The sequence below is a fragment of the Gastrolobium bilobum genome, unplaced genomic scaffold (assembly GCF_033153095.1).
Source record: "Gastrolobium bilobum isolate Gb01-03AN ecotype WA unplaced genomic scaffold, APGP_CSIRO_Gbil_v1 utg42368, whole genome shotgun sequence".
Lineage (NCBI taxonomy): Eukaryota > Viridiplantae > Streptophyta > Magnoliopsida > Fabales > Fabaceae > Gastrolobium > Gastrolobium bilobum.
Genome location: NW_026895699.1, coordinates 82,889 through 94,533, shown reverse-complemented (window position 1 = coordinate 94,533; position 11,645 = coordinate 82,889). Strand labels below are relative to the sequence as shown.

General features: G+C 31.2%; 1 long non-coding RNA gene across 1 annotated transcript; it reads left to right on the top strand.

Moving 5' to 3' along the window:
- Positions 1-2,024: 2,024 nt before the first annotated feature.
- LOC133291861 (uncharacterized) lies at positions 2,025-2,554 on the top strand. The gene is made up of 3 exons (XR_009748844.1): positions 2,025-2,090; positions 2,279-2,325; positions 2,423-2,554. It is a non-coding gene; the product is annotated as an uncharacterized LOC133291861 (long non-coding RNA).
- Positions 2,555-11,645: the final 9,091 nt, after the last annotated feature.

The window sequence follows — 11,645 nt, the reverse complement described above, 5'->3', positions numbered from 1 at the left end:
TTTTTTATTGTTGTTATATGTATAAAATGTTTTGGGTACTGAAATATGTTTCAGGATGGAAGATATTCTATAAGTCATGGCTACAGATGGCCAAAGTCATGGCTAAAGATGACCAAAGGCAAACATTACCTTATCTTTTTTTCGGGTGTGACTAAATACTTCATGCTCAGGTTATTTTGCACCTTTGAGTTTCATTTTTTATTTTTATTGTTTTTGTGATAAGTTTGATTTTTCTTTACTCGTATTCTTGTCGTTAAGAAAAAATTATAATTTATACTTAAGCTTCATTCCTAATTTGTTATGTGGGTTGATTTTCGTCATACGCCTATATACTCAGGGGATGTTGAGTAAGTAGGGGAAAATACTCAATCCTTATCCCAGGGAGTATATGGGAGAAAAGAACCACTTAGGTTGGAAGGGGAAGTAAATTACCAAGAAATAGAATGAAAGGAAATGTGAAATAATAGATTTTAGAGATTGAGCGCGTAATTCATTTTTATGAATTTTTTTTTTTTGATATTTTCTTTAGGATGATAGATGAAGTTGAAATATGTTTTGCACCAAAAGCAGGTATGGAAAACTGCAAGTCTTCTCTTTAGAGTTTAGAAGTAGTATATAATATTTATATCAATTACATATGAATTGTCTTAGACCTAGTTACTATATGATGTTCCGCAATCATACTCACACATATTAAAGGCTATAAGGCACAAATCTTTTTGATAAACTTTCTGCTGCATGTGGATCCAAATTCAAAACAAGAACCACGTGTACTAAAAGCCATATTTTGGGAACGTAATATGATTGAATCTCTAGCATAGACCAAAATATATAGTGGACTTGTAGACATAATGATTGGGAAAAATAAATTAATCACAAACTTAGCTATGATATTGCGCATCTTGAGCAAATGATGTGTTATATCCTTTGATGAATTATTGGAATCTAAATATTAAGATACATTTATGATAAAAGTGCTACATGAATTGTTGAAAAATTAATTGCATAAAAAATGTGGGAAAACATATTACTTGCACACAAAAATGTGGGAAAAAAATAAAAAAATATTACGTGCACATTTTCAAAGATCACACTTTCTTTTCATTGTATTCTTCAATCACGATTCAAGGGAAAAAAGAAAGGAAGAACCACTAAAAAAAATTAAATAATTAAATACAAGAAATTTTGGGTTTGTTCAAGGTTCATTTAATATTGCCTCTGTAGAAAAAAATATTATTTAGAAAACATGTTTGATAATTTGGAATATGTATTAGTAAGAAAACCATGCAAAGCTAATTACCCTTTCCACCAAAAATATAACTATACCCCATTCTATTTTATTTGAGTTGTCTATCTTTTGTGGCATTCTCAGATTTTTTTTCCACGTTTCTTTTTAGGGATTTGCATATCAACCCATCAGCAATATGTGTATCCATTTTGAATAGGGCTGTATACTTTTATGATTATTTGTCTTACCATTGAACTTTTTTTTAGCTTTATATCTTTCTATTCTTGTGGTTGACATTAATCATTAGCATGGTGCTGATATATCTGCATGTTCTGCAGTTATGGCATCTAAGTGGCATCTCACCATATTCTTTGGGGGGATTGTTATGTCTCATTGACTGAGAGCTCAAGAATTACTACCAAGTATGTCTTCTCAGCATATGTCTTTAAGCTATATATGGATTTATATGTACTGATAAATAACTGTTGAATCTTATAACTACTAGTCAACAAATGATGGTATGATTTAGCCGCATTACTGAAACAACCCTTGTATTAATTGATGTTTTATGTTTTTGCCTTTTGAAATCTTGTCCTTGATTCTCCAATCTTCCTTGTGAAAACTGTCTTTTTCTTATAATAGAAAAACAATTAATGTGGCACACTTCGTTCCTTGTCAACACTGCTCATCAGGTGCCATCAGTTTTGGAAAAATAAGTTAATGGTCATTGTAGATGGGATCTTAATTAGTCGATGATTTAAAATCTAACACTCTTGTAAAATGCATGTCGGGGCATACTGAACTGCAATCCAGTGCCATCATGATCATCAGCACTGTCACTGTCGTGCTTGTTAGTACAATGGTAAGACTCATGCTTTGTTGGGGTTTCCTGATATCTTATATCAGTGTTCATTATTTTTACCCAATAAGCCAAAGGTTACCAATCAAACTCTTTTTATACAAATCTAAAGAAAAATTAAATATTCTTAATCTTCATCGGTTATTATCAAATATGATTTAACTTGCTTGCATGTTTTGCTCATTCACTAGCCAAATGGAGTGGTTCTAAACGAAAGTAGTGCCAAATGCTTATAGAGGTAAGATTAGAAATGAGAATGTATGTTTTACATATCTATCTTCTATCCTTTTGATTATCTATGCCACAGTGAATTCATTGTTATTACTCTCTTGTAGATGCATGCCTTATGTGGAGCAGGGTTTCTTCCTTGAGATAAATGACAAAATTTGAGATTTTGGGTTAAATATCTTGAAAGCAAAAAGATCGAAATTAGAAAAATATACTATGGGCACACTTTATTGTTGAGGTAAATTAAATATTTGAATGCAATATTAAAATACAACATTTAAATTGCGGCATTTGTGATTGCAATTTTTATCTCATTTTTTATTAACTTCTGCCAAAAGTTCTGGTTTACATTGTGCAACAACAATAGATAAAATAGACACGTGACAAGGATAGACGAGTTTTTGAGATTTTTATGTTTGACAAGTGCTTAGGTTCTTAAGTTGTGATGAAATGGGTAATGTGTTGCTTGCATGTTCCTGAAGAATGTAGCATTAAATTTTTGCTACTATGAATATCGTGATGTGTTTAAATAGCATTAAAGTCAAATTGCTTGAAGCCAACTTTGGTAGAAAGAAATGAAAAATGGAATCAAGGACATCATTTTCACATATGCTCAGTCTAATTCATTTTAATTGTGAGTCTTTAGCACTTTTCAATGAGTCTCCTTATGTTTATCTTCTCTATGAACCGGTAGAGATTTCCTAGATTTATAATTTACATCTCAAGAGGCAATAATGTGTATTAGGAATCTTGTATTTACTTTCATTATATTGATGCAAAGTTAGCAAGGATTAATTACAATTTTGTATATGGTAAGTGACATTTTGTTTCGGTATTTCCGCATGTTTAGGTTTGCTCAGAATGAGAATGAGATAATCAATCGTTAAATAATTAAATTCATCTATTTCTAATGCTTTCACTAGTTATTTCTCTCATTTTAGGATCATCAAGTCTATTCAGTGTTGTGGAGGTGTGGACGCGTGTACGTAGCCTACTATTGCAATAAATATTTTTTAAAAAAACTCGTAAATTAACCACGGTTAAAATATAGCTAAATCAAACAAGAATTGAGGACAAATGAGTGTTACCACGCTGATAAAGTCTGTGGTTAATTGATAAAACAAGCGTGGTTAAAATAATGCAACGCTAGGTTTAGCCACTGTTGTTGAAATCATGGTTGCATTTATTAGCCACAATTTTTTCTCAAATTGGCTACGACTTTAACTGTGGCTAATCACCATCTTTTTTGTAGTGTAAGGATGCGATCTCAGAGGCCAATTGAAGGATTTCTTTGAACCAAGTAGTTATTGAGTCCTTTGATGTGAAAGAATGCCCCTTAAAAATGGAGTTGAGGCTGGGTCACTCTCCAAAATAAACATTTTAAAACTAGTACCTCAGCATTGGTGTAGTCACGCAGGGATATTAGAGAACATTTGCCCTTATAAGTTCACGTAAACTTTTGTCTTAAATCACATTTAGATTTTAACATAAAAATAGTGTACGTAGTATAAGTTCGTTTTCATAGGCTCAACCTTTTAATTTTTCTTCTTCTTCTTATTCTTAACGTATAAAGAAAATTAAGAGTTTTTTAAATTTAGCTACATATTGACCAATTGTTATATTACCTTGTCTAAATTAACGTACATTTTTCTCGCCTGACAAAATATCTTGGCTCGACTCACACAATACACTAACCATGGCCGTTTGGTACGAGTCATTTTTTAAGATTTTCGGGAAACTGAGAATGGTAATCATATTTATCCATGTTTGGTATAAGTTTTTTAAAAATTTTCTGAGAATCTGATTTTCTCGGAATTTTATTTTGTGTGTACATTTTTTCGAAAATACCATCCAAGAATATCATCCAGGGGATGGTATTCTAGGATTTCTATGGCAAGAGAAAATTTAATACAACTAAACATAACATTAAGAAAATTAATCCAATATTCTCGAGAATATTTTAGTCTACCAAACACTTTTTTGGTAACATTCCCAGAAAACTCATCTTTCCATCATATTCCTGAAAATTGTGATTCCCGGATAATTTTTTTTCCTCTACCAAACACCAACGAAAGCTCAAAAGCTCGACTAAACGAATAGTATATAGTAATACTTAAGCTTTTGATTCAAGTACGATAAAGAAATATAATATAAAATTATCAAGAATTTATTTAAAATATTGGGTTGAGTTAGTTATTTATCACGGTACAGAACTAGAATAAATATGAGATTATAAATTTGATCATAACTGTAACATCCCGAGCGCTGACGAGGGCGAGGAGTGATCGCCGGTGCAAAGAGGCACGGACAAAAAGCGGCTCCTGACAGGCTTCCAGCGGGGGCTTACATGCATGAATGAATCGAATCGACACCCGAAAGAGAGAGATTCCAAAGGCTGTGCAGGTATAAGACTGCACAGTTTGGGATAGCTTATAAGAATTAATTGGTACTACCCATGCTAACAAGATGCATATGTTTTTCGGTAACCCGGATTGAAAGAACTCCACAGTTAAGCGTGCTTGACTTGGAGCAATTCTGATATGGGTGACCTCCTGGGAGTTTTCCCGGAAAAGTGTGCGAGTGAGGAAAAAACACACTGAAAAGTTTCGTGTTAGTATGTGGGGATAGTCATTGATTCTTGAAGCGGTCGGGCGTTACAATAACTATCCCTATTTTCTAATAAAATAAAATTGACACATCATAGCACTAAAAAAAGGGAAATTCATTTTGTTATGTTACATGATAAATGAAAAGTTATTGTACAGATATAACTTTTGATAGGTGAAAGAAAAGAAAGAGAGGTGAAAGAAAAAATTATAATGGGACCCATAAAAAAATGTGTTTGTAGGACTTGAGGTGACCAAGTGGACGACTCGTCTCATCCCATCAAAAAATGAGTCAGCCCTAATATTTTTTACATTAATCCACCTCGGCTGGCCTCTCCCTCAGAGGCGGAACTAGAGGGGGGCTTGGGAGGCCTCCACCCCCCCTAAAATTTGGGAAAAAATATATAAATGATATTTTAATAATATTACAAAATGTGTGTGAGTGGACAAATTATTGACATGCGTGAGCGTGAAGAAGAAGCACAAAACCTCAACGGCTCAAATCAAACTTCTGAAAATTGTTCAGCCTGCAATTGCAAGAGAAGACAACTGAAGAGGAAGCACAAACATTTTCATTGAAGGGGGACGTGGGACTAACACTCTTCAAGTACCTCTTCACTCTTCAGTTGTCAGCGATAGTTAATAACCCGCCTTAGCCTCTCTTACCTTCTTTTGGGGTAAAATTTAAGAAAAGGATTCAGCTTTTGCATTTTTATTTTTCATTCAGCTTCTCCTAATTATACTAGTTTGAAAAGTCAAGGACGATTTTGGTTATGAAGAAGACAAAAAGAAGTTAAATATTTATAGGATTAAAATATTAAAAAGTGGGGTGCTTGATTCGGTAGTTCATTTGCTCCGAGAATACAATGAGAATTTTTTTTTTGGTAAGTTACTAAAAGGTGTTTGGTAGGCTAAATTTTTTCTGGGAATGTTGAGTTAATTTTAATGATGTTGTGTGTCAATTTTTCACCACATGGGAAAAAACAATTTCACCCCTTCAATAGTAATTTTCTCCAACTATTTTACATAGAAAAGCAAACTATCCACATTTTTACTTCACCTCCTATCAAACATAGGTAAATAATTTTCCAACTTCGTTTTCCTAAGAATTTTTTTTTTCAATTCTTACCAAACACGTGATTGTGAGATTAAAAAATTGTAGTGTGTTCTCCTAAATTATTCTTAATCTTTTTAAATTTCCAACAATTTTAGCTATAAAAAGAATGAAAGGACATATATAACTCTGTGGGTATCTAATTTATTGATAATGGATAACATAATTTATTTATGAGTTTGCCTCTTATGCAGCTATAGCATATGAAATTTTTTGTAGCAAACATATTTACACATGTGGATCCTGACATTTAAAAAGAAAGAAAAAAGTCAGGATCCGCATGCGTAAAATAAAATTAAGAACAAGGTTCGAAATAAAATAAAAGATCAATTTCTTGATGATTCTTTGATTACATACATTAAAAAAGAAATTGTTTTGAGTTTTAACACAGATTCAATTATATATGAGTTTAACAATAAGAAAATACGTAAAATAAGAGTCAAATAAAGTAATCTTAATTTTTGTAATAGATTTTTTTTAATTTTCTTATATATTAGATCTGTATTATATTTCAAATATTTTTGTTTATAATATAATATTTTTTATTTTTGCTCCTCATTATTAAAATTTCTACTTCCGTCACTGCTCTCCGTGTTATTAATCCGCCAAAAAACAAACTAATCTGCTCCGGGGTCGGCTCGTCAAATCGAATCTCTTTTGCCGCCTACGTGGAACGACTATTCATTTAACAATGACAAATGAATTTTTCCTAAAAAAAATAAAAATAAGCCTTAAGTTGGTTGTTTATCAAAGTACGTTAACTTTCGTGACAATACGACGACAATAAATATAGTATTTACTTGTTTGATTTTTGAAAAAATTTATTACACTTGTAGCATTAAATTTATCTGAATTTATACCGTATTTAAGTAACTCTAATACTGGACATTTTTAAGTTTTAATGAATTATCATTACCATCAGACCGGAGCTGTTTGATTACTAGATTCATTGATGTAACCACCTGAACAGCTTCTAAATCTACAGACGAATTTGCTTTTGTGTGTTTCTCTGCCATTAGTTGTGTAAAGTAGGAACTACGTAGTACGTACTTTTTCTGTAAATTCATAATGGTTGAAATGACAAAGCGGCATTAGAGCAGTATTCGGCCGTTCTGATTGCAAGGTCGAGGTCCAATCAAGGGATTACTTTATTCTCGACGCAAATATTAAGGGGGCGTTTGGTACAAGAGAAATTTTTATTTGTCCGGGAATCTCGATTTTCAAAAATATGATTTTTGCATTCAGTTTATGATAATATCTGAAAATTTAAAATTTAGAAAAATTCAGTTTCCCGAGAATCCCTCAAAATCCCGCGTACCAAACGCCCCCTAAGGGTGTGTTGGTGTGCAACAAATAAACCCCCCTCTAATGATAAATGTTTCTTATCCATAAATAAGTAACACTACATAATGATTTTTAAAATTATTTTACCAAATCCAATAAATAGAGATATTAAAAATATTGTCAAAATTATTTAGAAACTCCCACTTGTCAAAAATTTGTGTTATTTGCGAAGTAACACATAAAAACTCCCATTTATATTTTTTTTGTTAGGATTGACATGTATTATATACTAAGATATGTTTTTTCCAAACAAATTTTGTTATTGAACTTTGGAACTTGAAAGTGCCTGCGTGTGGGTTTGTGCAAATGCTAGTGATAGCTAACAGACTCAAACTCAATGCCGAATCCCTTTCTTTCTTTCTTGGAGGAAGAATTTTCCACAACAAAATATATCCTCCACTAAATTTTTAGCTGTCTCAGTAATTACGCAAGTCCTATTATTATTTGAATAATACAAATATTCAGAGAAAGAAACACTTCAGAAAACACAAAATCTTTTCCTCTTTGGATGTATAAGCAAGTAGTGAATTCAATTGGATGTTGTTGGACACAAGATAAACACAGCAATCTCCGGCATATCTTTGGGCAGGCCTAGAATCTTATAAGGATCTCAGCTATGTTATCTAGGTAGGATTCACCCTCTTGGATGCTAGCTACACACTAGAGGACGCCAAACCAATCACGTTACGCCCACCCTATTATCCAGCTACTTTTGCTCGCCATTCTTTTAGGGAAGTAAATGTACTGTATTTCGTAATATTTTACTTAGCAAGTTGCAATGTCAATAAAGCTTCTTCTTCCTATCCATGGACGGGCAAGTTCCCTTTGTTTTATTTTTGGGTTTGATTTTTTTGATGTTACAAGAGATAATTTGTCTCATGCAACACACACAAAAATGGATAGGATCCACTAAAAAGGAAAGAGAAAAAGAAAAAAAGTGAATTCTATCTACTTCTGTGTGTGTTGTATGAGACAAATTATCTCATAGAATATGAGAAACACATTTCTCATATTTATTTATTTTCCCTTTTCTTGATAATCAAAAGATTGAAACTACTAAGTGCCCGTTTGTTTGCACTAAAAAAAAAGTAACTTCTATCTCTTCTTTATTTTAGAAGTCTTTTTTACAAAAGTTAAAACTATTTATAATTTTATAAAAATATTTAGATTTTGAAAAAAATATTTGGCTTTTGACTTCTGTTTTTTTTAGAAGTTAAAATTTTTAGCTTAAGAAAAAAGTAGGTTTTTGACTTTTTTTGTGACTTATGTTTTTTTTAAAAGCAGACATCCAAACGAACTAAAAATTAAAAGTGCTTTTTTAAAAAAAAAAACAACTTCTGGAAAAAAAAACCAATCCAAACGAACCCTAATTCTCCATGCCATACGCAAATCACTGTTGGTGCTACTGGGAGTCCTTTCATGTATCTGTAGTTCAGGGGACATCATTGTAACTCACTTCCTGTAACGTTCAACAACTTGTGAATTATTGACACAAGGGAGATCACATTAATAATTTTATATTAATATCTCTGTCCTAAATTTTTGCTAAGAATTTCTCATCCTTTGACTCAAACACATTTGGCACAAATTAAGAGAGTTTAATTAATTCAAGAAAAGATTTTGGGTTTTTCTTTTCTTTTCCCCCCATAATTTAAATTCATGAGTGTATCATATATATATATATATATATATATATATATATATATATATATAATGACTTTTGTTCTGCTAACAAATATTGGACCCTTGAGTCTATTATAATCCGAATTTTGTTTATGATAATGTGCTTATGGAGTTCGATATATTATAAAGGTAATCTAGTAGTTCTACACTATATATATTCCCTTTTTCTTTAGCATTTGTTTATTTGATAAGAATGGAAAATAAGTAAGTTATATTACACTTAAAATTTAAATACATGGACAATTTGCAAGTAAGTTACAAGCTTATGTATATGAAGTTTAAGGCGGAAGAAAAATATAAGCCATTGATTTCAGTAAAGATTAATAAAAAAAAACGAAAATAAGTGAGATTTGTGAAAAGTTTTGATCTCATATTAAAGATGCATATGATTATTTCTAGGAGAGGTTGAAGTGAATATAATATTACATGGAAGGACACAATTAATATAATACAACAATGGCATTTTTGGTCGTTTTCATGCATTCCACATATAATGGACTTGTACAAACATAACAGCTCGATGGGTCACGAGATCTGTTTCTCTTAAACTAAGCCCAGCCCACATCATGTAATACTCATGCACTATTTTGGCACCAACAAAATTTACTTGTCTATTTATTTCAATTTTTTTCATGCTGCTGTTTCTGCAGGTCTTCACAGTGATTATTCATTAATCTAAGTGATTAGCAACAGGACTTATCAAATCACTCTTATTCCCTTAAAAATTTTCTCAATTCTAAAGATGATCGATTCCATTTTAATTAACACAATTATAGCTGTATTTTTTTTACAAAGATCGATGAAGTTTTTAGTTCACATTGGCAACATTCAATATTTTTAGAGTAAATACCTTTTTTGGTCCTTAACAAAAAACAGGATTCCCATTTTAGTCCCTTACAAAAATAAATTAGTCAGTTAGTCCCTAACAAATTCAAAGTGGACCTATTTAGTTGAAATCGTGGTTCCTCACAAGTTTTTATAATAATTGTGGGCTTCAATCAATTGTAATTTTTTTCTTGTTTTTTCTTGTTTTTCTTGTTTTTCAAAATTTTAATTAATGAAAAATTGTTACACATTATCATGATTATAATATTAGTATTTACTCTCCCAATTTTAGCGTAGATTTTATGTGCTTTGTCAATTAAGTTTGATTAGTGAGCTAAGATATATAATTGTTTATATTGGGGATTTAAATTTATGATACAAATTATAATTTAGTAAATGCAATATGAATTTGGGAAACATATGCTATAAGATTTTTCATATTTTTAGGTATGATTATTCATAATGTTATTTGTAAATCGTCAAGGTTCTTTATTAATAAAAATTATTGTTAGCAATTATATGCCCAAAGGAAGTTATTGATGCATTAATTTCCAAATTTGCATTGATTTAAAATTTCAAATAATGTGAAATAATTATGTATTATGTACTCTGTCCAAAGGAGAGTTTATAATAAGCTAATTATTTCGTTAAAATTACTTCACTGCCCATAATTAATATAATTGTATTTATGTAATAAATATACTTTTAATATGAACGATAACAATGTTATAATCGAATTGTTGATTGGATTGAATTGTGAATAATGGAGATGTGATCTGTATTTTTATTTTATTTTATTTTATTTTATGAATTTTGATATTGATAGGGCATTATGTGTAAGCCTATAATTAATGCAAAGAACATACTTGGCGTATTTTTTAGTGGGAGAAATTTGATTAATTTTATGTGATCTTGAAGTTATTGTCAAGTCAGTGGGAGATAATTGCTTAGTTTTTAATGTTAAGATATGAGTTTATTTTGAAATGAATTTTCTATAAGGCTTCTTTGAGAAAGATTTTGAATTCTATATCCCTTTTTAAATCAACATGGTTTTTATTTTACAATAATGGTGATTTGATGAGGTAGTGACTTTCTTGAGTTATCATGAAAATAATTTCTGTTAGTATATTTACCATAAGGTCAGTGGGAAATTTTTTTCCTTTTCTTGTATTGTATATTGTTGAGAATATTGACTGACTCTCCAACCAAAGAATTTAGGCACATGATAAATACATGTGAAGAATATGGGCATTGTGAATTCCTTTGATTTAGTTGATTAGTGGGAGTTTGAATCATTTATTATTTTACGATGTTGAGCCATTCATTTTGGATTTAATTGATGTTTGGTTGACAGATAAATTATTTTGGAGCAATTGATAATGCTTTGAGTTTTATTATTGTATATATTGAGTACATGTATTTATGTTTATCAATTGTGAGATATTTTGGAACTCAGTGTCGTTGGGACCACCATGCCTGTGGTTGACACTATATTGGAGTTTGAGGCATGATTTTGGAACTCAGTGTCGTTGGGACCACCATGCCTGTGGTTGACACTATATTGGAGTTTGAGGCATGATTTTGGAACTCAGTGTCGTTTGGACCACCATGCCTGTGGTTGACACTATATTGGGGTTTGAGGTATGATTTTGGAACTCAGTGTCGTTGGAACCACCATGCCTGTGGTTGACACTATATGGGAGTTTGAGACATAATGGTGTTGTTAGGACTACAGGGCCCGTAGTCGACATCATATTT